General features: G+C 50.7%; 66 non-coding genes across 66 annotated transcripts; all 66 read right to left on the bottom strand.

The window, feature by feature from the left end:
• Nucleotides 1-190: 190 nt before the first annotated feature.
• On the bottom strand, nucleotides 191-309 carry LOC145082274 (5S ribosomal RNA). The gene has a single exon (XR_013696799.1). It is a non-coding gene; the product is annotated as a 5S ribosomal RNA (ribosomal RNA).
• Nucleotides 310-527: 218 nt separating this feature from the next.
• Nucleotides 528-646, bottom strand: LOC145082273 (5S ribosomal RNA). Its single transcript, XR_013696798.1, has one exon. It is a non-coding gene; the product is annotated as a 5S ribosomal RNA (ribosomal RNA).
• A 218-nt stretch (nucleotides 647-864) lies between these two features.
• Nucleotides 865-983, bottom strand: LOC145082272 (5S ribosomal RNA). The gene has a single exon (XR_013696797.1). It is a non-coding gene; the product is annotated as a 5S ribosomal RNA (ribosomal RNA).
• Nucleotides 984-1,201: 218 nt separating this feature from the next.
• On the bottom strand, nucleotides 1,202-1,320 carry LOC145083905 (5S ribosomal RNA). Its single transcript, XR_013698368.1, has one exon. It is a non-coding gene; the product is annotated as a 5S ribosomal RNA (ribosomal RNA).
• Nucleotides 1,321-1,538: 218 nt separating this feature from the next.
• Nucleotides 1,539-1,657, bottom strand: LOC145082270 (5S ribosomal RNA). Its single transcript, XR_013696796.1, has one exon. It is a non-coding gene; the product is annotated as a 5S ribosomal RNA (ribosomal RNA).
• A 219-nt stretch (nucleotides 1,658-1,876) lies between these two features.
• LOC145082798 (5S ribosomal RNA) lies at nucleotides 1,877-1,995 on the bottom strand. Its single transcript, XR_013697298.1, has one exon. It is a non-coding gene; the product is annotated as a 5S ribosomal RNA (ribosomal RNA).
• A 217-nt stretch (nucleotides 1,996-2,212) lies between these two features.
• Nucleotides 2,213-2,331, bottom strand: LOC145082268 (5S ribosomal RNA). Its single transcript, XR_013696794.1, has one exon. It is a non-coding gene; the product is annotated as a 5S ribosomal RNA (ribosomal RNA).
• Nucleotides 2,332-2,548: 217 nt separating this feature from the next.
• LOC145082267 (5S ribosomal RNA) lies at nucleotides 2,549-2,667 on the bottom strand. The gene has a single exon (XR_013696793.1). It is a non-coding gene; the product is annotated as a 5S ribosomal RNA (ribosomal RNA).
• A 218-nt stretch (nucleotides 2,668-2,885) lies between these two features.
• Nucleotides 2,886-3,004, bottom strand: LOC145082266 (5S ribosomal RNA). Its single transcript, XR_013696792.1, has one exon. It is a non-coding gene; the product is annotated as a 5S ribosomal RNA (ribosomal RNA).
• Nucleotides 3,005-3,221: 217 nt separating this feature from the next.
• Nucleotides 3,222-3,340, bottom strand: LOC145084668 (5S ribosomal RNA). Its single transcript, XR_013699103.1, has one exon. It is a non-coding gene; the product is annotated as a 5S ribosomal RNA (ribosomal RNA).
• A 219-nt stretch (nucleotides 3,341-3,559) lies between these two features.
• Nucleotides 3,560-3,678, bottom strand: LOC145082265 (5S ribosomal RNA). Its single transcript, XR_013696791.1, has one exon. It is a non-coding gene; the product is annotated as a 5S ribosomal RNA (ribosomal RNA).
• A 217-nt stretch (nucleotides 3,679-3,895) lies between these two features.
• Nucleotides 3,896-4,014, bottom strand: LOC145082264 (5S ribosomal RNA). Its single transcript, XR_013696790.1, has one exon. It is a non-coding gene; the product is annotated as a 5S ribosomal RNA (ribosomal RNA).
• A 216-nt stretch (nucleotides 4,015-4,230) lies between these two features.
• On the bottom strand, nucleotides 4,231-4,349 carry LOC145084548 (5S ribosomal RNA). The gene has a single exon (XR_013698990.1). It is a non-coding gene; the product is annotated as a 5S ribosomal RNA (ribosomal RNA).
• A 218-nt stretch (nucleotides 4,350-4,567) lies between these two features.
• On the bottom strand, nucleotides 4,568-4,686 carry LOC145082797 (5S ribosomal RNA). Its single transcript, XR_013697297.1, has one exon. It is a non-coding gene; the product is annotated as a 5S ribosomal RNA (ribosomal RNA).
• Nucleotides 4,687-4,903: 217 nt separating this feature from the next.
• LOC145082263 (5S ribosomal RNA) lies at nucleotides 4,904-5,022 on the bottom strand. The gene has a single exon (XR_013696789.1). It is a non-coding gene; the product is annotated as a 5S ribosomal RNA (ribosomal RNA).
• Nucleotides 5,023-5,240: 218 nt separating this feature from the next.
• Nucleotides 5,241-5,359, bottom strand: LOC145083881 (5S ribosomal RNA). The gene has a single exon (XR_013698342.1). It is a non-coding gene; the product is annotated as a 5S ribosomal RNA (ribosomal RNA).
• A 217-nt stretch (nucleotides 5,360-5,576) lies between these two features.
• On the bottom strand, nucleotides 5,577-5,695 carry LOC145082262 (5S ribosomal RNA). Its single transcript, XR_013696788.1, has one exon. It is a non-coding gene; the product is annotated as a 5S ribosomal RNA (ribosomal RNA).
• A 218-nt stretch (nucleotides 5,696-5,913) lies between these two features.
• On the bottom strand, nucleotides 5,914-6,032 carry LOC145082261 (5S ribosomal RNA). Its single transcript, XR_013696787.1, has one exon. It is a non-coding gene; the product is annotated as a 5S ribosomal RNA (ribosomal RNA).
• A 218-nt stretch (nucleotides 6,033-6,250) lies between these two features.
• On the bottom strand, nucleotides 6,251-6,369 carry LOC145082260 (5S ribosomal RNA). Its single transcript, XR_013696786.1, has one exon. It is a non-coding gene; the product is annotated as a 5S ribosomal RNA (ribosomal RNA).
• A 218-nt stretch (nucleotides 6,370-6,587) lies between these two features.
• Nucleotides 6,588-6,706, bottom strand: LOC145083294 (5S ribosomal RNA). Its single transcript, XR_013697771.1, has one exon. It is a non-coding gene; the product is annotated as a 5S ribosomal RNA (ribosomal RNA).
• A 217-nt stretch (nucleotides 6,707-6,923) lies between these two features.
• LOC145082259 (5S ribosomal RNA) lies at nucleotides 6,924-7,042 on the bottom strand. Its single transcript, XR_013696785.1, has one exon. It is a non-coding gene; the product is annotated as a 5S ribosomal RNA (ribosomal RNA).
• A 216-nt stretch (nucleotides 7,043-7,258) lies between these two features.
• On the bottom strand, nucleotides 7,259-7,377 carry LOC145084547 (5S ribosomal RNA). Its single transcript, XR_013698989.1, has one exon. It is a non-coding gene; the product is annotated as a 5S ribosomal RNA (ribosomal RNA).
• A 218-nt stretch (nucleotides 7,378-7,595) lies between these two features.
• LOC145082796 (5S ribosomal RNA) lies at nucleotides 7,596-7,714 on the bottom strand. The gene has a single exon (XR_013697296.1). It is a non-coding gene; the product is annotated as a 5S ribosomal RNA (ribosomal RNA).
• A 217-nt stretch (nucleotides 7,715-7,931) lies between these two features.
• Nucleotides 7,932-8,050, bottom strand: LOC145082257 (5S ribosomal RNA). Its single transcript, XR_013696783.1, has one exon. It is a non-coding gene; the product is annotated as a 5S ribosomal RNA (ribosomal RNA).
• A 218-nt stretch (nucleotides 8,051-8,268) lies between these two features.
• LOC145083880 (5S ribosomal RNA) lies at nucleotides 8,269-8,387 on the bottom strand. The gene has a single exon (XR_013698341.1). It is a non-coding gene; the product is annotated as a 5S ribosomal RNA (ribosomal RNA).
• Nucleotides 8,388-8,604: 217 nt separating this feature from the next.
• Nucleotides 8,605-8,723, bottom strand: LOC145082256 (5S ribosomal RNA). The gene has a single exon (XR_013696782.1). It is a non-coding gene; the product is annotated as a 5S ribosomal RNA (ribosomal RNA).
• Nucleotides 8,724-8,941: 218 nt separating this feature from the next.
• On the bottom strand, nucleotides 8,942-9,060 carry LOC145082254 (5S ribosomal RNA). Its single transcript, XR_013696781.1, has one exon. It is a non-coding gene; the product is annotated as a 5S ribosomal RNA (ribosomal RNA).
• Nucleotides 9,061-9,277: 217 nt separating this feature from the next.
• On the bottom strand, nucleotides 9,278-9,396 carry LOC145082253 (5S ribosomal RNA). Its single transcript, XR_013696780.1, has one exon. It is a non-coding gene; the product is annotated as a 5S ribosomal RNA (ribosomal RNA).
• Nucleotides 9,397-9,614: 218 nt separating this feature from the next.
• On the bottom strand, nucleotides 9,615-9,733 carry LOC145083879 (5S ribosomal RNA). Its single transcript, XR_013698339.1, has one exon. It is a non-coding gene; the product is annotated as a 5S ribosomal RNA (ribosomal RNA).
• A 217-nt stretch (nucleotides 9,734-9,950) lies between these two features.
• LOC145082252 (5S ribosomal RNA) lies at nucleotides 9,951-10,069 on the bottom strand. Its single transcript, XR_013696779.1, has one exon. It is a non-coding gene; the product is annotated as a 5S ribosomal RNA (ribosomal RNA).
• Nucleotides 10,070-10,287: 218 nt separating this feature from the next.
• LOC145082251 (5S ribosomal RNA) lies at nucleotides 10,288-10,406 on the bottom strand. The gene has a single exon (XR_013696778.1). It is a non-coding gene; the product is annotated as a 5S ribosomal RNA (ribosomal RNA).
• A 218-nt stretch (nucleotides 10,407-10,624) lies between these two features.
• On the bottom strand, nucleotides 10,625-10,743 carry LOC145082250 (5S ribosomal RNA). Its single transcript, XR_013696777.1, has one exon. It is a non-coding gene; the product is annotated as a 5S ribosomal RNA (ribosomal RNA).
• A 218-nt stretch (nucleotides 10,744-10,961) lies between these two features.
• On the bottom strand, nucleotides 10,962-11,080 carry LOC145082249 (5S ribosomal RNA). Its single transcript, XR_013696776.1, has one exon. It is a non-coding gene; the product is annotated as a 5S ribosomal RNA (ribosomal RNA).
• A 218-nt stretch (nucleotides 11,081-11,298) lies between these two features.
• On the bottom strand, nucleotides 11,299-11,417 carry LOC145083904 (5S ribosomal RNA). Its single transcript, XR_013698367.1, has one exon. It is a non-coding gene; the product is annotated as a 5S ribosomal RNA (ribosomal RNA).
• Nucleotides 11,418-11,635: 218 nt separating this feature from the next.
• Nucleotides 11,636-11,754, bottom strand: LOC145082248 (5S ribosomal RNA). Its single transcript, XR_013696775.1, has one exon. It is a non-coding gene; the product is annotated as a 5S ribosomal RNA (ribosomal RNA).
• Nucleotides 11,755-11,972: 218 nt separating this feature from the next.
• On the bottom strand, nucleotides 11,973-12,091 carry LOC145082247 (5S ribosomal RNA). The gene has a single exon (XR_013696774.1). It is a non-coding gene; the product is annotated as a 5S ribosomal RNA (ribosomal RNA).
• Nucleotides 12,092-12,309: 218 nt separating this feature from the next.
• Nucleotides 12,310-12,428, bottom strand: LOC145082245 (5S ribosomal RNA). The gene has a single exon (XR_013696772.1). It is a non-coding gene; the product is annotated as a 5S ribosomal RNA (ribosomal RNA).
• A 217-nt stretch (nucleotides 12,429-12,645) lies between these two features.
• On the bottom strand, nucleotides 12,646-12,764 carry LOC145082244 (5S ribosomal RNA). Its single transcript, XR_013696771.1, has one exon. It is a non-coding gene; the product is annotated as a 5S ribosomal RNA (ribosomal RNA).
• Nucleotides 12,765-12,982: 218 nt separating this feature from the next.
• On the bottom strand, nucleotides 12,983-13,101 carry LOC145085261 (5S ribosomal RNA). The gene has a single exon (XR_013699670.1). It is a non-coding gene; the product is annotated as a 5S ribosomal RNA (ribosomal RNA).
• Nucleotides 13,102-13,319: 218 nt separating this feature from the next.
• On the bottom strand, nucleotides 13,320-13,438 carry LOC145082243 (5S ribosomal RNA). The gene has a single exon (XR_013696770.1). It is a non-coding gene; the product is annotated as a 5S ribosomal RNA (ribosomal RNA).
• Nucleotides 13,439-13,656: 218 nt separating this feature from the next.
• LOC145083878 (5S ribosomal RNA) lies at nucleotides 13,657-13,775 on the bottom strand. The gene has a single exon (XR_013698338.1). It is a non-coding gene; the product is annotated as a 5S ribosomal RNA (ribosomal RNA).
• A 218-nt stretch (nucleotides 13,776-13,993) lies between these two features.
• On the bottom strand, nucleotides 13,994-14,112 carry LOC145085259 (5S ribosomal RNA). Its single transcript, XR_013699668.1, has one exon. It is a non-coding gene; the product is annotated as a 5S ribosomal RNA (ribosomal RNA).
• Nucleotides 14,113-14,330: 218 nt separating this feature from the next.
• On the bottom strand, nucleotides 14,331-14,449 carry LOC145082242 (5S ribosomal RNA). Its single transcript, XR_013696769.1, has one exon. It is a non-coding gene; the product is annotated as a 5S ribosomal RNA (ribosomal RNA).
• A 218-nt stretch (nucleotides 14,450-14,667) lies between these two features.
• LOC145083877 (5S ribosomal RNA) lies at nucleotides 14,668-14,786 on the bottom strand. The gene has a single exon (XR_013698337.1). It is a non-coding gene; the product is annotated as a 5S ribosomal RNA (ribosomal RNA).
• Nucleotides 14,787-15,004: 218 nt separating this feature from the next.
• LOC145085258 (5S ribosomal RNA) lies at nucleotides 15,005-15,123 on the bottom strand. The gene has a single exon (XR_013699667.1). It is a non-coding gene; the product is annotated as a 5S ribosomal RNA (ribosomal RNA).
• Nucleotides 15,124-15,340: 217 nt separating this feature from the next.
• LOC145084584 (5S ribosomal RNA) lies at nucleotides 15,341-15,459 on the bottom strand. The gene has a single exon (XR_013699025.1). It is a non-coding gene; the product is annotated as a 5S ribosomal RNA (ribosomal RNA).
• Nucleotides 15,460-15,678: 219 nt separating this feature from the next.
• On the bottom strand, nucleotides 15,679-15,797 carry LOC145082241 (5S ribosomal RNA). The gene has a single exon (XR_013696768.1). It is a non-coding gene; the product is annotated as a 5S ribosomal RNA (ribosomal RNA).
• Nucleotides 15,798-16,015: 218 nt separating this feature from the next.
• Nucleotides 16,016-16,134, bottom strand: LOC145082240 (5S ribosomal RNA). The gene has a single exon (XR_013696767.1). It is a non-coding gene; the product is annotated as a 5S ribosomal RNA (ribosomal RNA).
• Nucleotides 16,135-16,352: 218 nt separating this feature from the next.
• Nucleotides 16,353-16,471, bottom strand: LOC145084546 (5S ribosomal RNA). Its single transcript, XR_013698988.1, has one exon. It is a non-coding gene; the product is annotated as a 5S ribosomal RNA (ribosomal RNA).
• Nucleotides 16,472-16,689: 218 nt separating this feature from the next.
• LOC145082238 (5S ribosomal RNA) lies at nucleotides 16,690-16,808 on the bottom strand. The gene has a single exon (XR_013696766.1). It is a non-coding gene; the product is annotated as a 5S ribosomal RNA (ribosomal RNA).
• A 217-nt stretch (nucleotides 16,809-17,025) lies between these two features.
• LOC145084681 (5S ribosomal RNA) lies at nucleotides 17,026-17,144 on the bottom strand. The gene has a single exon (XR_013699116.1). It is a non-coding gene; the product is annotated as a 5S ribosomal RNA (ribosomal RNA).
• Nucleotides 17,145-17,361: 217 nt separating this feature from the next.
• LOC145082237 (5S ribosomal RNA) lies at nucleotides 17,362-17,480 on the bottom strand. Its single transcript, XR_013696765.1, has one exon. It is a non-coding gene; the product is annotated as a 5S ribosomal RNA (ribosomal RNA).
• Nucleotides 17,481-17,698: 218 nt separating this feature from the next.
• Nucleotides 17,699-17,817, bottom strand: LOC145082236 (5S ribosomal RNA). The gene has a single exon (XR_013696764.1). It is a non-coding gene; the product is annotated as a 5S ribosomal RNA (ribosomal RNA).
• Nucleotides 17,818-18,035: 218 nt separating this feature from the next.
• Nucleotides 18,036-18,154, bottom strand: LOC145082235 (5S ribosomal RNA). The gene has a single exon (XR_013696763.1). It is a non-coding gene; the product is annotated as a 5S ribosomal RNA (ribosomal RNA).
• A 217-nt stretch (nucleotides 18,155-18,371) lies between these two features.
• Nucleotides 18,372-18,490, bottom strand: LOC145082233 (5S ribosomal RNA). The gene has a single exon (XR_013696761.1). It is a non-coding gene; the product is annotated as a 5S ribosomal RNA (ribosomal RNA).
• Nucleotides 18,491-18,708: 218 nt separating this feature from the next.
• LOC145083972 (5S ribosomal RNA) lies at nucleotides 18,709-18,827 on the bottom strand. The gene has a single exon (XR_013698431.1). It is a non-coding gene; the product is annotated as a 5S ribosomal RNA (ribosomal RNA).
• A 217-nt stretch (nucleotides 18,828-19,044) lies between these two features.
• LOC145082232 (5S ribosomal RNA) lies at nucleotides 19,045-19,163 on the bottom strand. Its single transcript, XR_013696760.1, has one exon. It is a non-coding gene; the product is annotated as a 5S ribosomal RNA (ribosomal RNA).
• Nucleotides 19,164-19,381: 218 nt separating this feature from the next.
• Nucleotides 19,382-19,500, bottom strand: LOC145082231 (5S ribosomal RNA). Its single transcript, XR_013696759.1, has one exon. It is a non-coding gene; the product is annotated as a 5S ribosomal RNA (ribosomal RNA).
• Nucleotides 19,501-19,718: 218 nt separating this feature from the next.
• On the bottom strand, nucleotides 19,719-19,837 carry LOC145082230 (5S ribosomal RNA). Its single transcript, XR_013696758.1, has one exon. It is a non-coding gene; the product is annotated as a 5S ribosomal RNA (ribosomal RNA).
• A 218-nt stretch (nucleotides 19,838-20,055) lies between these two features.
• On the bottom strand, nucleotides 20,056-20,174 carry LOC145082229 (5S ribosomal RNA). The gene has a single exon (XR_013696757.1). It is a non-coding gene; the product is annotated as a 5S ribosomal RNA (ribosomal RNA).
• Nucleotides 20,175-20,391: 217 nt separating this feature from the next.
• On the bottom strand, nucleotides 20,392-20,510 carry LOC145082228 (5S ribosomal RNA). Its single transcript, XR_013696756.1, has one exon. It is a non-coding gene; the product is annotated as a 5S ribosomal RNA (ribosomal RNA).
• Nucleotides 20,511-20,728: 218 nt separating this feature from the next.
• LOC145083876 (5S ribosomal RNA) lies at nucleotides 20,729-20,847 on the bottom strand. The gene has a single exon (XR_013698336.1). It is a non-coding gene; the product is annotated as a 5S ribosomal RNA (ribosomal RNA).
• A 217-nt stretch (nucleotides 20,848-21,064) lies between these two features.
• Nucleotides 21,065-21,183, bottom strand: LOC145082227 (5S ribosomal RNA). Its single transcript, XR_013696755.1, has one exon. It is a non-coding gene; the product is annotated as a 5S ribosomal RNA (ribosomal RNA).
• A 218-nt stretch (nucleotides 21,184-21,401) lies between these two features.
• Nucleotides 21,402-21,520, bottom strand: LOC145082226 (5S ribosomal RNA). Its single transcript, XR_013696754.1, has one exon. It is a non-coding gene; the product is annotated as a 5S ribosomal RNA (ribosomal RNA).
• Nucleotides 21,521-21,738: 218 nt separating this feature from the next.
• LOC145082225 (5S ribosomal RNA) lies at nucleotides 21,739-21,857 on the bottom strand. The gene has a single exon (XR_013696753.1). It is a non-coding gene; the product is annotated as a 5S ribosomal RNA (ribosomal RNA).
• Nucleotides 21,858-22,075: 218 nt separating this feature from the next.
• LOC145082224 (5S ribosomal RNA) lies at nucleotides 22,076-22,194 on the bottom strand. Its single transcript, XR_013696752.1, has one exon. It is a non-coding gene; the product is annotated as a 5S ribosomal RNA (ribosomal RNA).
• Between the last annotated feature and the right edge of the window lie 216 nt (nucleotides 22,195-22,410).

The following is a 22,410-nucleotide window of genomic DNA, read 5'->3' as shown; positions in this document are numbered from 1 at the left end:
TGTCTTACAAGACGCAGAACGTCGTTTGCTTTCGAACGCGAGGCGTGGGACCCACGTGAGGGATCGGCTCCGTTCGGGAAACGCGGAAACAATCAACGATGAACCGGATGCCGCCCGAGCATAGACATAGCAAGAAAGAAAAAAAAAACGCACCTAAAACCTAAAAAAACGCAAACGGGCAACGAAAAAGGGGGTGCAACACGAGGACTTCCCAGGGGGTCACCCATCCTAGTACTACTCTCGCCCAAGCACGCTTAACTGCGGAGTTCTGATGGGATCCGGTGCATTAGTGCTGGTATGATCGCACCCGAAATACTATCCATGCTTATTGTTTTTATGTCTTACAAGACGCAGAACGTCGTTTGCTTTCGAACGCGAGGCGTGGGACCCACGTGAGGGATCGGCTCCGTTCGGGAAACGCGGAAACAATCAACGATGAACCGGATGCCGCCCGAGCATAGACATAGCAAGAAAGAAAAAAAAAACGCACCTAAAACCTAAAAAAACGCAAACGGGCAACGAAAAAGGGGGTGCAACACGAGGACTTCCCAGGGGGTCACCCATCCTAGTACTACTCTCGCCCAAGCACGCTTAACTGCGGAGTTCTGATGGGATCCGGTGCATTAGTGCTGGTATGATCGCACCCGAAATACTATCCATGCTTATTGTTTTTATGTCTTACAAGACGCAGAACGTCGTTTGCTTTCGTACGCGAGGCGTGGGACCCACGTGAGGGATCGGCTCCGTTCGGGAAACGCGGAAACAATCAACGATGAACCGGATGCCGCCCGAGCATAGACATAGCAAGAAAGAAAAAAAAAACGCACCTAAAACCTAAAAAAACGCAAACGGGCAACGAAAAAGGGGGTGCAACACGAGGACTTCCCAGGGGGTCACCCATCCTAGTACTACTCTCGCCCAAGCACGCTTAACTGCGGAGTTCTGATGGGATCCGGTGCATTAGTGCTGGTATGATCGCACCCGAAATACTATCCATGCTTATTGTTTTTATGTCTTACAAGACGCAGAACGTCGTTTGCTTTCGAACGCGAGGCGTGGGACCCACGTGAGGGATCGGCTCCGTTCGGGAAACGCGGAAACAATCAACGATGAACCGGATGCCGCCCGAGCATAGACATAGCAAGAAAGAAAAAAAAAACGCACCTAAAACCTAAAAAAACGCAAACGGGCAACGAAAAAGGGGGTGCAACACGAGGACTTCCCAGGGGGTCACCCATCCTAGTACTACTCTCGCCCAAGCACGCTTAACTGCGGAGTTCTGATGGGATCCGATGCATTAGTGCTGGTATGATCGCACCCGAAATACTATCCATGCTTATTGTTTTTATGTCTTACAAGACGCAGAACGTCGTTTGATTTCGTACGCGAGGCGTGGGACCCACGTGAGGGATCGGCTCCGTTCGGGAAACGCGGAAACAATCAACGATGAACCGGATGCCGCCCGAGCATAGACATAGCAAGAAAGAAAAAAAAAACGCACCTAAAACCTAAAAAAACGCAAACGGGCAACGAAAAAGGGGGTGCAACACGAGGACTTCCCAGGGGGTCACCCATCCTAGTACTACTCTCGCCCAAGCACGCTTAACTGCGGAGTTCTGATGGGATCCGGTGCATTAGTGCTGGTATGATCGCACCCGAAATACTATCCATGCTTATTGTTTTTATGTCTTACAAGACGCAGAACGTCGTTTGCTTTCGTACGCGAGGCGTGGGACCCACGTGAGGGATCGGCTCCGTTCGGGAAACGCGGAAACAATCAACGATGAACCGGATGCCGCCCGAGCATAGACATAGCAAGAAAGAAAAAAAAAAACGCACCTAAAACCTAAAAAAACGCAAACGGGCAACGAAAAAGGGGGTGCAACACGAGGACTTCCCAGGGGGTCACCCATCCTAGTACTACTCTCGCCCAAGCACGCTTAACTACGGAGTTCTGATGGGATCCGGTGCATTAGTGCTGGTATGATCGCACCCGAAATACTATCCATGCTTATTGTTTTTATGTCTTACAAGACGCAGAACGTCGTTTGCTTTCGTACGCGGGGCGTGGGACCCACGTGAGGGATCGGCTCCGTTCGGGAAACGCGGAAACAATCAACGATGAACCGGATGCCGCCCGAGCATAGACATAGCAAGAAAGAAAAAAAAACGCACCTAAAACCTAAAAAAACGCAAACGGGCAACGAAAAAGGGGGTGCAACACGAGGACTTCCCAGGGGGTCACCCATCCTAGTACTACTCTCGCCCAAGCACGCTTAACTGCGGAGTTCTGATGGGATCCGGTGCATTAGTGCTGGTATGATCGCACCCGAAATACTATCCATGCTTATTGTTTTTATGTCTTACAAGACGCAGAACGTCGTTTGCTTTCGAACGCGAGGCGTGGGACCCACGTGAGGGATCGGCTCCGTTCGGGAAACGCGGAAACAATCAACGATGAACCGGATGCCGCCCGAGCATAGACATAGCAAGAAAGAAAAAAAAACGCGCCTAAAACCTAAAAAAACGCAAACGGGCAACGAAAAAGGGGGTGCAACACGAGGACTTCCCAGGGGGTCACCCATCCTAGTACTACTCTCGCCCAAGCACGCTTAACTGCGGAGTTCTGATGGGATCCGGTGCATTAGTGCTGGTATGATCGCACCCGAAATACTATCCATGCTTATTGTTTTTATGTCTTACAAGACGCAGAACGTCGTTTGCTTTCGAACGCGAGGCGTGGGACCCACGTGAGGGATCGGCTCCGTTCGGGAAACGCGGAAACAATCAACGATGAACCGGATGCCGCCCGAGCATAGACATAGCAAGAAAGAAAAAAAAAACGCACCTAAAACCTAAAAAAACGCAAACGGGCAACGAAAAAGGGGGTGCAACACGAGGACTTCCCAGGGGGTCACCCATCCTAGTACTACTCTCGCCCAAGCACGCTTAACTGCGGAGTTCTGATGGGATCCGGTGCATTAGTGCTGGTATGATCGCACCCGAAATACTATCCATGCTTATTGTTTTTATGTCTTACAAGACGCAGAACGTCGTTTGCTTTCGAACGCGAGGCGTGGGACCACGTGAGGGATCGGCTCCGTTCGGGAAACGCGGAAACAATCAACGATGAACCGGATGCCGCCCGAGCATAGACATAGCAAGAAAGAAAAAAAAAACGCACCTAAAACCTAAAAAAATGCAAACGGGCAACGAAAAAGGGGGTGCAACACGAAGACTTCCCAGGGGGTCACCCATCCTAGTACTACTCTCGCCCAAGCACGCTTAACTGCGGAGTTCTGATGGGATCCGGTGCATTAGTGCTGGTATGATCGCACACGAAATACTATCCATGCTTATTGTTTTTCTGTCTTACAAGACGCAGAACGTCGTTTGCTTTCGAACGCGAGGCGTGGGACCCACGTGAGGGATCGGCTCCGTTCGGGAAACGCGGAAACAATCAACGATGAACCGGATGCCGCCCGAGCATAGACATAGCAAGAAAGAAAAAAAAAAACGCACCTAAAACCTAAAAAAACGCAAACGGGCAACGAAAAAGGGGGTGCAACACGAGGACTTCCCAGGGGGTCACCCATCCTAGTACTACTCTCGCCCAAGCACGCTTAACTGCGGAGTTCTGATGGGATCCGGTGCATTAGTGCTGGTATGATCGCACCCGAAATACTATCCATGCTTATTGTTTTTATGTCTTACAAGACGCAGAACGTCGTTTGCTTTCGAACGCGAGGCGTGGGACCCACGTGAGGGATCGGCTCCGTTCGGGAAACGCGGAAACAATCAACGATGAACCGGATGCCACCCGAGCATAGACATAGCAAGAAAGAAAAAAAAACGCGCCTAAAACCTAAAAAAACGCAAACGGGCAACGAAAAAGGGGGTGCAACACGAGGACTTCCCAGGGGGTCACCCATCCTAGTACTACTCTCGCCCAAGCACGCTTAACTGCGGAGTTCTGATGGGATCCGGTGCATTAGTGCTGGTATGATCGCACCCGAAATACTATCCATGCTTATTGTTTTTATGTCTTACAAGACGCAGAACGTCGTTTGCTTTCGAACGCGAGGCGTGGGACCACGTGAGGGATCGGCTCCGTTCGGGAAACGCGGAAACAATCAACGATGAACCGGATGCCGCCCGAGCATAGACATAGCAAGAAAGAAAAAAAAACGCACCTAAAACCTAAAAAAACGCAAACGGGCAACGAAAAAGGGGGTGCAACACGAGGACTTCCCAGGGGGTCACCCATCCTAGTACTACTCTCGCCCAAGCACGCTTAACTGCGGATTTCTGATGGGATCCGGTGCATTAGTGCTGGTATGATCGCACCCGAAATACTATCCATGCTTATTGTTTTTATGTCTTACAAGACGCAGAACGTCGTTTGCTTTCGAACGCGAGGCGTGGGACCCACGTGAGGGATCGGCTCCGTTCGGGAAACGCGGAAACAATCAACGATGAACCGGATGCCGCCCGAGCATAGACATAGCAAGAAAGAAAAAAAAAACGCACCTAAAACCTAAAAAAACGCAAACGGGCAACGAAAAAGGGGGTGCAACACGAGGACTTCCCAGGGGGTCACCCATCCTAGTACTACTCTCGCCCAAGCACGCTTAACTACGGAGTTCTGATGGGATCCGGTGCATTAGTGCTGGTATGATCGCACCCGAAATACTATCCATGCTTATTGTTTTTATGTCTTACAAGACGCAGAACGTCGTTTGCTTTCGTACGCGAGGCGTGGGACCCACGTGAGGGATCGGCTCCGTTCGGGAAACGCGGAAACAATCAACGATGAACCGGATGCCGCCCGAGCATAGACATAGCAAGAAAGAAAAAAAAACGCGCCTAAAACCTAAAAAAACGCAAACGGGCAACGAAAAAGGGGGTGCAACACGAGGACTTCCCAGGGGGTCACCCATCCTAGTACTACTCTCGCCCAAGCACGCTTAACTGCGGAGTTCTGATGGGATCCGGTGCATTAGTGCTGGTATGATCGCACCCGAAATACTATCCATGCTTATTGTTTTTATGTCTTACAAGACGCAGAACGTCGTTTGCTTTCGAACGCGAGGCGTGGGACCCACGTGAGGGATCGGCTCCGTTCGGGAAACGCGGAAACAATCAACGATGAACCGGATGCCGCCCGAGCATAGACATAGCAAGAAAGAAAAAAAAAACGCACCTAAAACCTAAAAAAACGCAAACGGGCAACGAAAAAGGGGGTGCAACACGAGGACTTCCCAGGGGGTCACCCATCCTAGTACTACTCTCGCCCAAGCACGCTTACCTGCGGAGTTCTGATGGGATCCGGTGCATTAGTGCTGGTATGATCGCACCCGAAATACTATCCATGCTTATTGTTTTTATGTCTTACAAGACGCAGAACGTCGTTTGCTTTCGTACGCGAGGCGTGGGACCCACGTGAGGGATCGGCTCCGTTCGGGAAACGCGGAAACAATCAACGATGAACCGGATGCCGCCCGAGCATAGACATAGCAAGAAAGAAAAAAAAACGCACCTAAAACCTAAAAAAACGCAAACGGGCAACGAAAAAGGGGGTGCAACACGAGGACTTCCCAGGGGGTCACCCATCCTAGTACTACTCTCGCCCAAGCACGCTTAACTGCGGAGTTCTGATGGGATCCGGTGCATTAGTGCTGGTATGATCGCACCCGAAATACTATCCATGCTTATTGTTTTTATGTCTTACAAGACGCAGAACGTCGTTTGCTTTCGAACGCGAGGCGTGGGACCCACGTGAGGGATCGGCTCCGTTCGGGAAACGCGGAAACAATCAACGATGAACCGGATGCCGCCCGAGCATAGACATAGCAAGAAAGAAAAAAAAAACGCACCTAAAACCTAAAAAAACGCAAACGGGCAACGAAAAAGGGGGTGCAACACGAGGACTTCCCAGGGGGTCACCCATCCTAGTACTACTCTCGCCCAAGCACGCTTAACTGCGGAGTTCTGATGGGATCCGGTGCATTAGTGCTGGTATGATCGCACCCGAAATACTATCCATGCTTATTGTTTTTATGTCTTACAAGACGCAGAACGTCGTTTGCTTTCGAACGCGAGGCGTGGGACCCACGTGAGGGATCGGCTCCGTTCGGGAAACGCGGAAACAATCAACGATGAACCGGATGCCGCCCGAGCATAGACATAGCAAGAAAGAAAAAAAAAACGCACCTAAAACCTAAAAAAACGCAAACGGGCAACGAAAAAGGGGGTGCAACACGAGGACTTCCCAGGGGGTCACCCATCCTAGTACTACTCTCGCCCAAGCACGCTTAACTGCGGAGTTCTGATGGGATCCGGTGCATTAGTGCTGGTATGATCGCACCCGAAATAGTATCCATGCTTATTGTTTTTATGTCTTACAAGACGCAGAACGTCGTTTGCTTTCGTACGCGAGGCGTGGGACCCACGTGAGGGATCGGCTCCGTTCGGGAAACGCGGAAACAATCAACGATGAACCGGATGCCGCCCGAGCATAGACATAGCAAGAAAGAAAAAAAAAACGCACCTAAAACCTAAAAAAACGCAAACGGGCAACGAAAAAGGGGGTGCAACACGAGTACTTCCCAGGGGGTCACCCATCCTAGTACTACTCTCGCCCAAGCACGCTTAACTACGGAGTTCTGATGGGATCCGGTGCATTAGTGCTGGTATGATCGCACCCGAAATACTATCCATGCTTATTGTTTTTATGTCTTACAAGACGCAGAACGTCGTTTGCTTTCGTACGCGAGGCGTGGGACCCACGTGAGGGATCGGCTCCGTTCGGGAAACGCGGAAACAATCAACGATGAACCGGATGCCGCCCGAGCATAGACATAGCAAGAAAGAAAAAAAAACGCACCTAAAACCTAAAAAAACGCAAACGGGCAACGAAAAAGGGGGTGCAACACGAGGACTTCCCAGGGGGTCACCCATCCTAGTACTACTCTCGCCCAAGCACGCTTAACTGCGGAGTTCTGATGGGATCCGGTGCATTAGTGCTGGTATGATCGCACCCGAAATACTATCCATGCTTATTGTTTTTATGTCTTACAAGACGCAGAACGTCGTTTGCTTTCGAACGCGAGGCGTGGGACCACGTGAGGGATCGGCTCCGTTCGGGAAACGCGGAAACAATCAACGATGAACCGGATGCCGCCCGAGCATAGACATAGCAAGAAAGAAAAAAAAACGCACCTAAAACCTAAAAAAACGCAAACGGGCAACGAAAAAGGGGGTGCAACACGAGGACTTCCCAGGGGGTCACCCATCCTAGTACTACTCTCGCCCAAGCACGCTTAACTGCGGATTTCTGATGGGATCCGGTGCATTAGTGCTGGTATGATCGCACCCGAAATACTATCCATGCTTATTGTTTTTATGTCTTACAAGACGCAGAACGTCGTTTGCTTTCGAACGCGAGGCGTGGGACCCACGTGAGGGATCGGCTCCGTTCGGGAAACGCGGAAACAATCAACGATGAACCGGATGCCGCCCGAGCATAGACATAGCAAGAAAGAAAAAAAAAACGCACCTAAAACCTAAAAAAACGCAAACAGGCAACGAAAAAGGGGGTGCAACACGAGGACTTCCCAGGGGGTCACCCATCCTAGTACTACTCTCGCCCAAGCACGCTTAACTACGGAGTTCTGATGGGATCCGGTGCATTAGTGCTGGTATGATCGCACCCGAAATACTATCCATGCTTATTGTTTTTATGTCTTACAAGACGCAGAACGTCGTTTGCTTTCGTACGCGAGGCGTGGGACCCACGTGAGGGATCGGCTCCGTTCGGGAAACGCGGAAACAATCAACGATGAACCGGATGCCGCCCGAGCATAGACATAGCAAGAAAGAAAAAAAAACGCGCCTAAAACCTAAAAAAACGCAAACGGGCAACGAAAAAGGGGGTGCAACACGAGGACTTCCCAGGGGGTCACCCATCCTAGTACTACTCTCGCCCAAGCACGCTTAACTGCGGAGTTCTGATGGGATCCGGTGCATTAGTGCTGGTATGATCGCACCCGAAATACTATCCATGCTTATTGTTTTTATGTCTTACAAGACGCAGAACGTCGTTTGCTTTCGAACGCGAGGCGTGGGACCCACGTGAGGGATCGGCTCCGTTCGGGAAACGCGGAAACAATCAACGATGAACCGGATGCCGCCCGAGCATAGACATAGCAAGAAAGAAAAAAAAAACGCACCTAAAACCTAAAAAAACGCAAACGGGCAACGAAAAAGGGGGTGCAACACGAGGACTTCCCAGGGGGTCACCCATCCTAGTACTACTCTCGCCCAAGCACGCTTACCTGCGGAGTTCTGATGGGATCCGGTGCATTAGTGCTGGTATGATCGCACCCGAAATACTATCCATGCTTATTGTTTTTATGTCTTACAAGACGCAGAACGTCGTTTGCTTTCGTACGCGAGGCGTGGGACCCACGTGAGGGATCGGCTCCGTTCGGGAAACGCGGAAACAATCAACGATGAACCGGATGCCGCCCGAGCATAGACATAGCAAGAAAGAAAAAAAAACGCACCTAAAACCTAAAAAAACGCAAACGGGCAACGAAAAAGGGGGTGCAACACGAGGACTTCCCAGGGGGTCACCCATCCTAGTACTACTCTCGCCCAAGCACGCTTAACTGCGGAGTTCTGATGGGATCCGGTGCATTAGTGCTGGTATGATCGCACCCGAAATACTATCCATGCTTATTGTTTTTATGTCTTACAAGACGCAGAACGTCGTTTGCTTTCGAACGCGAGGCGTGGGACCCACGTGAGGGATCGGCTCCGTTCGGGAAACGCGGAAACAATCAACGATGAACCGGATGCCGCCCGAGCATAGACATAGCAAGAAAGAAAAAAAAAACGCACCTAAAACCTAAAAAAACGCAAACGGGCAACGAAAAAGGGGGTGCAACACGAGGACTTCCCAGGGGGTCACCCATCCTAGTACTACTCTCGCCCAAGCACGCTTAACTGCGGAGTTCTGATGGGATCCGGTGCATTAGTGCTGGTATGATCGCACCCGAAATACTATCCATGCTTATTGTTTTTATGTCTTACAAGACGCAGAACGTCGTTTGCTTTCGAACGCGAGGCGTGGGACCCACGTGAGGGATCGGCTCCGTTCGGGAAACGCGGAAACAATCAACGATGAACCGGATGCCGCCCGAGCATAGACATAGCAAGAAAGAAAAAAAAACGCACCTAAAACCTAAAAAAACGCAAACGGGCAACGAAAAAGGGGGTGCAACACGAGGACTTCCCAGGGGGTCACCCATCCTAGTACTACTCTCGCCCAAGCACGCTTAACTGCGGAGTTCTGATGGGATCCGGTGCATTAGTGCTGGTATGATCGCACCCGAAATACTATCCATGCTTATTGTTTTTATGTCTTACAAGACGCAGAACGTCGTTTGCTTTCGAACGCGAGGCGTGGGACCCACGTGAGGGATCGGCTCCGTTCGGGAAACGCGGAAACAATCAACGATGAACCGGATGCCGCCCGAGCATAGACATAGCAAGAAAGAAAAAAAAAACGCACCTAAAACCTAAAAAAACGCAAACGGGCAACGAAAAAGGGGGTGCAACACGAGGACTTCCCAGGGGGTCACCCATCCTAGTACTACTCTCGCCCAAGCACGCTTACCTGCGGAGTTCTGATGGGATCCGGTGCATTAGTGCTGGTATGATCGCACCCGAAATACTATCCATGCTTATTGTTTTTATGTCTTACAAGACGCAGAACGTCGTTTGCTATCGTACGCGAGGCGTGGGACCCACGTGAGGGATCGGCTCCGTTCGGGAAACGCGGAAACAATCAACGATGAACCGGATGCCGCCCGAGCATAGACATAGCAAGAAAGAAAAAAAAACGCACCTAAAACCTAAAAAAACGCAAACGGGCAACGAAAAAGGGGGTGCAACACGAGGACTTCCCAGGGGGTCACCCATCCTAGTACTACTCTCGCCCAAGCACGCTTAACTGCGGAGTTCTGATGGGATCCGGTGCATTAGTGCTGGTATGATCGCACCCGAAATACTATCCATGCTTATTGTTTTTATGTCTTACAAGACGCAGAACGTCGTTTGCTTTCGAACGCGAGGCGTGGGACCCACGTGAGGGATCGGCTCCGTTCGGGAAACGCGGAAACAATCAACGATGAACCGGATGCCGCCCGAGCATAGACATAGCAAGAAAGAAAAAAAAAACGCACCTAAAACCTAAAAAAACGCAAACGGGCAACGAAAAAGGGGGTGCAACACGAGGACTTCCCAGGGGGTCACCCATCCTAGTACTACTCTCGCCCAAGCACGCTTAACTGCGGAGTTCTGATGGGATCCGGTGCATTAGTGCTGGTATGATCGCACCCGAAATACTATCCATGCTTATTGTTTTTATGTCTTACAAGACGCAGAACGTCGTTTGCTTTCGAACGCGAGGCGTGGGACCCACGTGAGGGATCGGCTCCGTTCGGGAAACGCGGAAACAATCAACGATGAACCGGATGCCGCCCGAGCATAGACATAGCAAGAAAGAAAAAAAAAACGCACCTAAAACCTAAAAAAACGCAAACGGGCAACGAAAAAGGGGGTGCAACACGAGGACTTCCCAGGGGGTCACCCATCCTAGTACTACTCTCGCCCAAGCACGCTTAACTGCGGAGTTCTGATGGGATCCGGTGCATTAGTGCTGGTATGATCGCACCCGAAATACTATCCATGCTTATTGTTTTTATGTCTTACAAGACGCAGAACGTCGTTTGCTTTCGTACGCGAGGCGTGGGACCCACGTGAGGGATCGGCTCCGTTCGGGAAACGCGGAAACAATCAACGATGAACCGGATGCCGCCCGAGCATAGACATAGCAAGAAAGAAAAAAAAAACGCACCTAAAACCTAAAAAAACGCAAACGGGCAACGAAAAAGGGGGTGCAACACGAGGACTTCCCAGGGGGTCACCCATCCTAGTACTACTCTCGCCCAAGCACGCTTAACTGCGGAGTTCTGATGGGATCCGGTGCATTAGTGCTGGTATGATCGCACCCGAAATACTATCCATGCTTATTGTTTTTATGTCTTACAAGACGCAGAACGTCGTTTGCTTTCGAACGCGAGGCGTGGGACCCACGTGAGGGATCGGCTCCGTTCGGGAAACGCGGAAACAATCAACGATGAACCGGATGCCGCCCGAGCATAGACATAGCAAGAAAGAAAAAAAAAACGCACCTAAAACCTAAAAAAACGCAAACGGGCAACGAAAAAGGGGGTGCAACACGAGGACTTCCCAGGGGGTCACCCATCCTAGTACTACTCTCGCCCAAGCACGCTTAACTGCGGAGTTCTGATGGGATCCGATGCATTAGTGCTGGTATGATCGCACCCGAAATACTATCCATGCTTATTGTTTTTATGTCTTACAAGACGCAGAACGTCGTTTGCTTTCGTACGCGAGGCGTGGGACCCACGTGAGGGATCGGCTCCGTTCGGGAAACGCGGAAACAATCAACGATGAACCGGATGCCGCCCGAGCATAGACATAGCAAGAAAGAAAAAAAAAACGCACCTAAAACCTAAAAAAACGCAAACGGGCAACGAAAAAGGGGGTGCAACACGAGGACTTCCCAGGGGGTCACCCATCCTAGTACTACTCTCGCCCAAGCACGCTTAACTGCGGAGTTCTGATGGGATCCGGTGCATTAGTGCTGGTATGATCGCACCCGAAATACTATCCATGCTTATTGTTTTTATGTCTTACAAGACGCAGAACGTCGTTTGCTTTCGTACGCGAGGCGTGGGACCCACGTGAGGGATCGGCTCCGTTCGGGAAACGCGGAAACAATCAACGATGAACCGGATGCCGCCCGAGCATAGACATAGCAAGAAAGAAAAAAAAAACGCACCTAAAACCTAAAAAAACGCAAACGGGCAACGAAAAAGGGGGTGCAACACGAGGACTTCCCAGGGGGTCACCCATCCTAGTACTACTCTCGCCCAAGCACGCTTAACTGCGGAGTTCTGATGGGATCCGGTGCATTAGTGCTGGTATGATCGCACCCGAAATACTATCCATGCTTATTGTTTTTATGTCTTACAAGACGCAGAACGTCGTTTGCTTTCGAACGCGAGGCGTGGGACCCACGTGAGGGATCGGCTCCGTTCGGGAAACGCGGAAACAATCAACGATGAACCGGATGCCGCCCGAGCATAGACATAGCAAGAAAGAAAAAAAAAACGCACCTAAAACCTAAAAAAACGCAAACGGGCAACGAAAAAGGGGGTGCAACACGAGGACTTCCCAGGGGGTCACCCATCCTAGTACTACTCTCGCCCAAGCACGCTTAACTGCGGAGTTCTGATGGGATCCGGTGCATTAGTGCTGGTATGATCGCACCCGAAATACTATCCATGCTTATTGTTTTTATGTCTTACAAGACGCAGAACGTCGTTTGCTTTCGTACGCGAGGCGTGGGACCCACGTGAGGGATCGGCTCCGTTCGGGAAACGCGGAAACAATCAACGATGAACCGGATGCCGCCCGAGCATAGACATAGCAAGAAAGAAAAAAAAACGCACCTAAAACCTAAAAAAACGCAAACGGGCAACGAAAAAGGGGGTGCAACACGAGGACTTCCCAGGGGGTCACCCATCCTAGTACTACTCTCGCCCAAGCACGCTTAACTGCGGAGTTCTGATGGGATCCGGTGCATTAGTGCTGGTATGATCGCACCCGAAATACTATCCATGCTTATTGTTTTTATGTCTTACAAGACGCAGAACGTCGTTTGCTTTCGAACGCGAGGCGTGGGACCCACGTGAGGGATCGGCTCCGTTCGGGAAACGCGGAAACAATCAACGATGAACCGGATGCCGCCCGAGCATAGACATAGCAAGAAAGAAAAAAAAAACGCACCTAAAACCTAAAAAAACGCAAACGGGCAACGAAAAAGGGGGTGCAACACGAGGACTTCCCAGGGGGTCACCCATCCTAGTACTACTCTCGCCCAAGCACGCTTAACTGCGGGGTTCTGATGGGATCCGATGCATTAGTGCTGGTATGATCGCACCCGAAATACTATCCATGCTTATTGTTTTTATGTCTTACAAGACGCAGAACGTCGTTTGCTTTCGTACGCGAGGCGTGGGACCCACGTGAGGGATCGGCTCCGTTCGGGAAACGCGGAAACAATCAACGATGAACCGGATGCCGCCCGAGCATAGACATAGCAAGAAAGAAAAAAAAAACGCACCTAAAACCTAAAAAAACGCAAACGGGCAACGAAAAAGGGGGTGCAACACGAGGACTTCCCAGGGGGTCACCCATCCTAGTACTACTCTCGCCCAAGCACGCTTAACTGCGGAGTTCTGATGGGATCCGGTGCATTAGTGCTGGTATGATCGCACCCGAAATACTATCCATGCTTATTGTTTTTATGTCTTACAAGACGCAGAACGTCGTTTGCTTTCGTACGCGAGGCGTGGGACCCACGTGAGGGATCGGCTCCGTTCGGGAAACGCGGAAACAATCAACGATGAACCGGATGCCGCCCGAGCATAGACATAGCAAGAAAGAAAAAAAAAACGCACCTAAAACCTAAAAAAACGCAAACGGGCAACGAAAAAGGGGGTGCAACACGAGGACTTCCCAGGGGGTCACCCATCCTAGTACTACTCTCGCCCAAGCACGCTTACCTGCGGAGTTCTGATGGGATCCGGTGCATTAGTGCTGGTATGATCGCACCCGAAATACTATCCATGCTTATTGTTTTTATGTCTTACAAGACGCAGAACGTCGTTTGCTTTCGTACGCGAGGCGTGGGACCCACGTGAGGGATCGGCTCCGTTCGGGAAACGCGGAAACAATCAACGATGAACCGGATGCCGCCCGAGCATAGACATAGCAAGAAAGAAAAAAAAAACGCACCTAAAACCTAAAAAAACGCAAACGGGCAACGAAAAAGGGGGTGCAACACGAGGACTTCCCAGGGGGTCACCCATCCTAGTACTACTCTCGCCCAAGCACGCTTAACTGCGGGGTTCTGATGGGATCCGATGCATTAGTGCTGGTATGATCGCACCCGAAATACTATCCATGCTTATTGTTTTTATGTCTTACAAGACGCAGAACGTCGTTTGCTTTCGTACGCGAGGCGTGGGACCCACGTGAGGGATCGGCTCCGTTCGGGAAACGCGGAAACAATCAACGATGAACCGGATGCCGCCCGAGCATAGACATAGCAAGAAAGAAAAAAAAAACGCACCTAAAACCTAAAAAAACGCAAACGGGCAACGAAAAAGGGGGTGCAACACGAGGACTTCCCAGGGGGTCACCCATCCTAGTACTACTCTCGCCCAAGCACGCTTAACTGCGGAGTTCTGATGGGATCCGGTGCATTAGTGCTGGTATGATCGCACCCGAAATACTATCCATGCTTATTGTTTTTATGTCTTACAAGACGCAGAACGTCGTTTGCTTTCGTACGCGAGGCGTGGGACCCACGTGAGGGATCGGCTCCGTTCGGGAAACGCGGAAACAATCAACGATGAACCGGATGCCGCCCGAGCATAGACATAGCAAGAAAGAAAAAAAAAACGCACCTAAAACCTAAAAAAACGCAAACGGGCAACGAAAAAGGGGGTGCAACACGAGGACTTCCCAGGGGGTCACCCATCCTAGTACTACTCTCGCCCAAGCACGCTTACCTGCGGAGTTCTGATGGGATCCGGTGCATTAGTGCTGGTATGATCGCACCCGAAATACTATCCATGCTTATTGTTTTTATGTCTTACAAGACGCAGAACGTCGTTTGCTTTCGTACGCGAGGCGTGGGACCCACGTGAGGGATCGGCTCCGTTCGGGAAACGCGGAAACAATCAACGATGAACCGGATGCCGCCCGAGCATAGACATAGCAAGAAAGAAAAAAAAAACGCACCTAAAACCTAAAAAAACGCAAACGGGCAACGAAAAAGGGGGTGCAACACGAGGACTTCCCAGGGGGTCACCCATCCTAGTACTACTCTCGCCCAAGCACGCTTAACTGCGGGGTTCTGATGGGATCCGATGCATTAGTGCTGGTATGATCGCACCCGAAATACTATCCATGCTTATTGTTTTTATGTCTTACAAGACGCAGAACGTCGTTTGCTTTCGTACGCGAGGCGTGGGACCCACGTGAGGGATCGGCTCCGTTCGGGAAACGCGGAAACAATCAACGATGAACCGGATGCCGCCCGAGCATAGACATAGCAAGAAAGAAAAAAAAACGCACCTAAAACCTAAAAAAACGCAAACGGGCAACGAAAAAGGGGGTGCAACACGAGGACTTCCCAGGGGGTCACCCATCCTAGTACTACTCTCGCCCAAGCACGCTTAATTGCGGAGTTCTGATGGGATCCGGTGCATTAGTGCTGGTATGATCGCACCCGAAATACTATCCATGCTTATTGTTTTTATGTCTTACAAGACGCAGAACGTCGTTTGCTTTCGAACGCGAGGCGTGGGACCCACGTGAGGGATCGGCTCCGTTCGGGAAACGCGGAAACAATCAACGATGAACCGGATGCCGCCCGAGCATAGACATAGCAAGAAAGAAAAAAAAAAACGCACCTAAAACCTAAAAAAACGCAAACGGGCAACGAAAAAGGGGGTGCAACACGAGGACTTCCCAGGGGGTCACCCATCCTAGTACTACTCTCGCCCAAGCACGCTTAACTGCGGAGTTCTGATGGGATCCGGTGCATTAGTGCTGGTATGATCGCACCCGAAATACTATCCATGCTTATTGTTTTTATGTCTTACAAGACGCAGAACGTCGTTTGCTTTCGTACGCGAGGCGTGGGACCCACGTGAGGGATCGGCTCCGTTCGGGAAACGCGGAAACAATCAACGATGAACCGGATGCCGCCCGAGCATAGACATAGCAAGAAAGAAAAAAAAAACGCACCTAAAACCTAAAAAAACGCAAACGGGCAACGAAAAAGGGGGTGCAACACGAGGACTTCCCAGGGGGTCACCCATCCTAGTACTACTCTCGCCCAAGCACGCTTAACTGCGGAGTTCTGATGGGATCCGGTGCATTAGTGCTGGTATGATCGCACCCGAAATACTATCCATGCTTATTGTTTTTATGTCTTACAAGACGCAGAACGTCGTTTGCTTTCGTACGCGAGGCGTGGGACCCACGTGAGGGATCGGCTCCGTTCGGGAAACGCGGAAACAATCAACGACGAACCGGATGCCGCCCGAGCATAGACATAGCAAGAAAGAAAAAAAAAACGCACCTAAAACCTAAAAAAATGCAAACGGGCAACGAAAAAGGGGGTGCAACACGAGGACTTCCCAGGGGGTCACCCATCCTAGTACTACTCTCGCCCAAGCACGCTTAACTGCGGATTTCTGATGGGATCCGGTGCATTAGTGCTGGTATGATCGCACCCGAAATACTATCCATGCTTATTGTTTTTATGTCTTACAAGACGCAGAACGTCGTTTGCTTTCGAACGCGAGGCGTGGGACCCACGTGAGGGATCGGCTCCGTTCGGGAAACGCGGAAACAATCAACGATGAACCGGATGCCGCCCGAGCATAGACATAGCAAGAAAGAAAAAAAAAACGCACCTAAAACCTAAAAAAACGCAAACGGGCAACGAAAAAGGGGGTGCAACACGAGGACTTCCCAGGGGGTCACCCATCCTAGTACTACTCTCGCCCAAGCACGCTTAACTGCGGAGTTCTGATGGGATCCGGTGCATTAGTGCTGGTATGATCGCACCCGAAATACTATCCATGCTTATTGTTTTTATGTCTTACAAGACGCAGAACGTCGTTTGCTTTCGTACGCGAGGCGTGGGACCCACGTGAGGGATCGGCTCCGTTCGGGAAACGCGGAAACAATCAACGATGAACCGGATGCCGCCCGAGCATAGACATAGCAAGAAAGAAAAAAAAACGCACCTAAAACCTAAAAAAACGCAAACGGGCAACGAAAAAGGGGGTGCAACACGAGGACTTCCCAGGGGGTCACCCATCCTAGTACTACTCTCGTCCAAGCACGCTTAACTGCGGAGTTCTGATGGGATCCGGTGCATTAGTGCTGGTATGATCGCACCTGAAATACTATCCATGCTTATTGTTTTTATGTCTTACAAGACGCAGAACGTCGTTTGCTTTCGTACGCGAGGCGTGGGACCCACGTGAGGGATCGGCTCCGTTCGGGAAACGCGGAAACAATCAACGATGAACCGGATGCCGCCCGAGCATAGACATAGCAAGAAAGAAAAAAAAACGCACCTAAAACCTAAAAAAACGCAAACGGGCAACGAAAAAGGGGGTGCAACACGAGGACTTCCCAGGGGGTCACCCATCCTAGTACTACTCTCGCCCAAGCACGCTTAACTGCGGAGTTCTGATGGGATCCGGTGCATTAGTGCTGGTATGATCGCACCCGAAATACTATCCATGCTTATTGTTTTTATGTCTTACAAGACGCAGAACGTCGTTTGCTTTCGAACGCGAGGCGTGGGACCCACGTGAGGGATCGGCTCCGTTCGGGAAACGCGGAAACAATCAACGATGAACCGGATGCCGCCCGAGCATAGACATAGCAAGAAAGAAAAAAAAAACGCACCTAAAACCTAAAAAAACGCAAACGGGCAACGAAAAAGGGGGTGCAACACGAGGACTTCCCAGGGGGTCACCCATCCTAGTACTACTCTCGCCCAAGCACGCTTAACTGCGGAGTTCTGATGGGATCCGGTGCATTAGTGCTGGTATGATCGCACCCGAAATACTATCCATGCTTATTGTTTTTATGTCTTACAAGACGCAGAACGTCGTTTGCTTTCGTACGCGAGGCGTGGGACCCACGTGAGGGATCGGCTCCGTTCGGGAAACGCGGAAACAATCAACGATGAACCGGATGCCGCCCGAGCATAGACATAGCAAGAAAGAAAAAAAAAACGCACCTAAAACCTAAAAAAACGCAAACGGGCAACGAAAAAGGGGGTGCAACACGAGGACTTCCCAGGGGGTCACCCATCCTAGTACTACTCTCGCCCAAGCACGCTTAACTGCGGAGTTCTGATGGGATCCGGTGCATTAGTGCTGGTATGATCGCACCCGAAATACTATCCATGCTTATTGTTTTTATGTCTTACAAGACGCAGAACGTCGTTTGCTTTCGAACGCGAGGCGTGGGACCCACGTGAGGGATCGGCTCCGTTCGGGAAACGCGGAAACAATCAACGATGAACCGGATGCCGCCCGAGCATAGACATAGCAAGAAAGAAAAAAAAACGCACCTAAAACCTAAAAAAACGCAAACGGGCAACGAAAAAGGGGGTGCAACACGAGGACTTCCCAGGGGGTCACCCATCCTAGTACTACTCTCGCCCAAGCACGCTTAACTGCGGAGTTCTGATGGGATCCGGTGCATTAGTGCTGGTATGATCGCACCCGAAATACTATCCATGCTTATTGTTTTTATGTCTTACAAGACGCAGAACGTCGTTTGCTTTCGAACGCGAGGCGTGGGACCCACGTGAGGGATCGGCTCCGTTCGGGAAACGCGGAAACAATCAACGATGAACCGGATGCCGCCCGAGCATAGACATAGCAAGAAAGAAAAAAAAAACGCACCTAAAACCTAAAAAAACGCAAACGGGCAACGAAAAAGGGGGTGCAACACGAGGACTTCCCAGGGGGTCACCCATCCTAGTACTACTCTCGCCCAAGCACGCTTACCTGCGGAGTTCTGATGGGATCCGGTGCATTAGTGCCGGTATGATCGCACCCGAAATACTATCCATGCTTATTGTTTTTATGTCTTACAAGACGCAGAACGTCGTTTGCTTTCGTACGCGAGGCGTGGGACCCACGTGAGGGATCGGCTCCGTTCGGGAAACGCGGAAACAATCAACGATGAACCGGATGCCGCCCGAGCATAGACATAGCAAGAAAGAAAAAAAAACGCACCTAAAACCTAAAAAAACGCAAACGGGCAACGAAAAAGGGGGTGCAACACGAGGACTTCCCAGGGGGTCACCCATCCTAGTACTACTCTCGCCCAAGCACGCTTAACTGCGGAGTTCTGATGGGATCCGGTGCATTAGTGCTGGTATGATCGCACCCGAAATACTATCCATGCTTATTGTTTTTATGTCTTACAAGACGCAGAACGTCGTTTGCTTTCGAACGCGAGGCGTGGGACCCACGTGAGGGATCGGCTCCGTTCGGGAAACGCGGAAACAATCAACGATGAACCGGATGCCGCCCGAGCATAGACATAGCAAGAAAGAAAAAAAAAACGCACCTAAAACCTAAAAAAACGCAAACGGGCAACGAAAAAGGGGGTGCAACACGAGGACTTCCCAGGGGGTCACCCATCCTAGTACTACTCTCGCCCAAGCACGCTTAACTGCGGAGTTCTGATGGGATCCGGTGCATTAGTGCTGGTATGATCGCACCCGAAATACTATCCATGCTTATTGTTTTTATGTCTTACAAGACGCAGAACGTCGTTTGCTTTCGTACGCGAGGCGTGGGACCCACGTGAGGGATCGGCTCCGTTCGGGAAACGCGGAAACAATCAACGATGAACCGGATGCCGCCCGAGCATAGACATAGCAAGAAAGAAAAAAAAAACGCACCTAAAACCTAAAAAAACACAAACGGGCAACGAAAAAGGGGGTGCAACACGAGGACTTCCCAGGGGGTCACCCATCCTAGTACTACTCTCGCCCAAGCACGCTTAACTGCGGAGTTCTGATGGGATCCGGTGCATTAGTGCTGGTATGATCGCACCCGAAATACTATCCATGCTTATTGTTTTTATGTCTTACAAGACGCAGAACGTCGTTTGCTTTCGTACGCGAGGCGTGGGACCCACGTGAGGGATCGGCTCCGTTCGGGAAACGCGGAAACAATCAACGATGAACCGGATGCCGCCCGAGCATAGACATAGCAAGAAAGAAAAAAAAAACGCACCTAAAACCTAAAAAAACGCAAACGGGCAACGAAAAAGGGGGTGCAACACGAGGACTTCCCAGGGGGTCACCCATCCTAGTACTACTCTCGCCCAAGCACGCTTAACTGCGGAGTTCTGATGGGATCCGGTGCATTAGTGCTGGTATGATCGCACCCGAAATACTATCCATGCTTATTGTTTTTATGTCTTACAAGACGCAGAACGTCGTTTGCTTTCGAACGCGAGGCGTGGGACCCACGTGAGGGATCGGCTCCGTTCGGGAAACGCGGAAACAATCAACGATGAACCGGATGCCGCCCGAGCATAGACATAGCAAGAAAGAAAAAAAAACGCACCTAAAACCTAAAAAAACGCAAACGGGCAACGAAAAAGGGGGTGCAACACGAGGACTTCCCAGGGGGTCACCCATCCTAGTACTACTCTCGCCCAAGCACGCTTAACTGCGGAGTTCTGATGGGATCCGGTGCATTAGTGCTGGTATGATCGCACCCGAAATACTATCCATGCTTATTGTTTTTATGTCTTACAAGACGCAGAACGTCGTTTGCTTTCGAACGCGAGGCGTGGGACCCACGTGAGGGATCGGCTCCGTTCGGGAAACGCGGAAACAATCAACGATGAACCGGATGCCGCCCGAGCATAGACATAGCAAGAAAGAAAAAAAAAACGCACCTAAAACCTAAAAAAACGCAAACGGGCAACGAAAAAGGGGGTGCAACACGAGGACTTCCCAGGGGGTCACCCATCCTAGTACTACTCTCGCCCAAGCACGCTTACCTGCGGAGTTCTGATGGGATCCGGTGCATTAGTGCTGGTATGATCGCACCCGAAATACTATCCATGCTTATTGTTTTTATGTCTTACAAGACGCAGAACGTCGTTTGCTTTCGTACGCGAGGCGTGGGACCCACGTGAGGGATCGGCTCCGTTCGGGAAACGCGGAAACAATCAACGATGAACCGGATGCCGCCCGAGCATAGACATAGCAAGAAAGAAAAAAAAACGCACCTAAAACCTAAAAAAACGCAAACGGGCAACGAAAAAGGGGGTGCAACACGAGGACTTCCCAGGGGGTCACCCATCCTAGTACTACTCTCGCCCAAGCACGCTTAACTGCGGAGTTCTGATGGGATCCGGTGCATTAGTGCTGGTATGATCGCACCCGAAATACTATCCATGCTTATTGTTTTTATGTCTTACAAGACGCAGAACGTCGTTTGCTTTCGAACGCGAGGCGTGGGACCCACGTGAGGGATCGGCTCCGTTCGGGAAACGCGGAAACAATCAACGATGAACCGGATGCCGCCCGAGCATAGACATAGCAAGAAAGAAAAAAAAAACGCACCTAAAACCTAAAAAAACGCAAACGGGCAACGAAAAAGGGGGTGCAACACGAGGACTTCCCAGGGGGTCACCCATCCTAGTACTACTCTCGCCCAAGCACGCTTAACTGCGGAGTTCTGATGGGATCCGGTGCATTAGTGCTGGTATGATCGCACCCGAAATACTATCCATGCTTATTGTTTTTATGTCTTACAAGACGCAGAACGTCGTTTGCTTTCGAACGCGAGGCGTGGGACCCACGTGAGGGATCGGCTCCGTTCGGGAAACGCGGAAACAATCAACGATGAACCGGATGCCGCCCGAGCATAGACATAGCAAGAAAGAAAAAAAAAACGCACCTAAAACCTAAAAAAACGCAAACGGGCAACGAAAAAGGGGGTGCAACACGAGGACTTCCCAGGGGGTCACCCATCCTAGTACTACTCTCGCCCAAGCACGCTTAACTGCGGAGTTCTGATGGGATCCGGTGCATTAGTGCTGGTATGATCGCACCCGAAATACTATCCATGCTTATTGTTTTTATGTCTTACAAGACGCAGAACGTCGTTTGCTTTCGTACGCGAGGCGTGGGACCCACGTGAGGGATCGGCTCCGTTCGGGAAACGCGGAAACAATCAACGATGAACCGGATGCCGCCCGAGCATAGACATAGCAAGAAAGAAAAAAAAAACGCACCTAAAACCTAAAAAAACGCAAACGGGCAACGAAAAAGGGGGTGCAACACGAGGACTTCCCAGGGGGTCACCCATCCTAGTACTACTCTCGCCCAAGCACGCTTAACTGCGGAGTTCTGATGGGATCCGGTGCATTAGTGCTGGTATGATCGCACCCGAAATACTATCCATGCTTATTGTTTTTATGTCTTACAAGACGCAGAACGTCGTTTGCTTTCGAACGCGAGGCGTGGGACCCACGTGAGGGATCGGCTCCGTTCGGGAAACGCGGAAACAATCAACGATGAACCGGATGCCGCCCGAGCATAGACATAGCAAGAAAGAAAAAAAAAACGCACCTAAAACCTAAAAAAACGCAAACGGGCAACGAAAA

This window comes from Lactuca serriola, chromosome 1, assembly GCF_051521515.1.
Source record: "Lactuca serriola cultivar US96UC23 chromosome 1, Lser_US96UC23_V15, whole genome shotgun sequence".
Classification (NCBI taxonomy): domain Eukaryota; kingdom Viridiplantae; phylum Streptophyta; class Magnoliopsida; order Asterales; family Asteraceae; genus Lactuca; species Lactuca serriola.
Note: the sequence above shows the minus strand (reverse complement) of the source record. Positions and strands in the feature narration are given on the sequence as shown.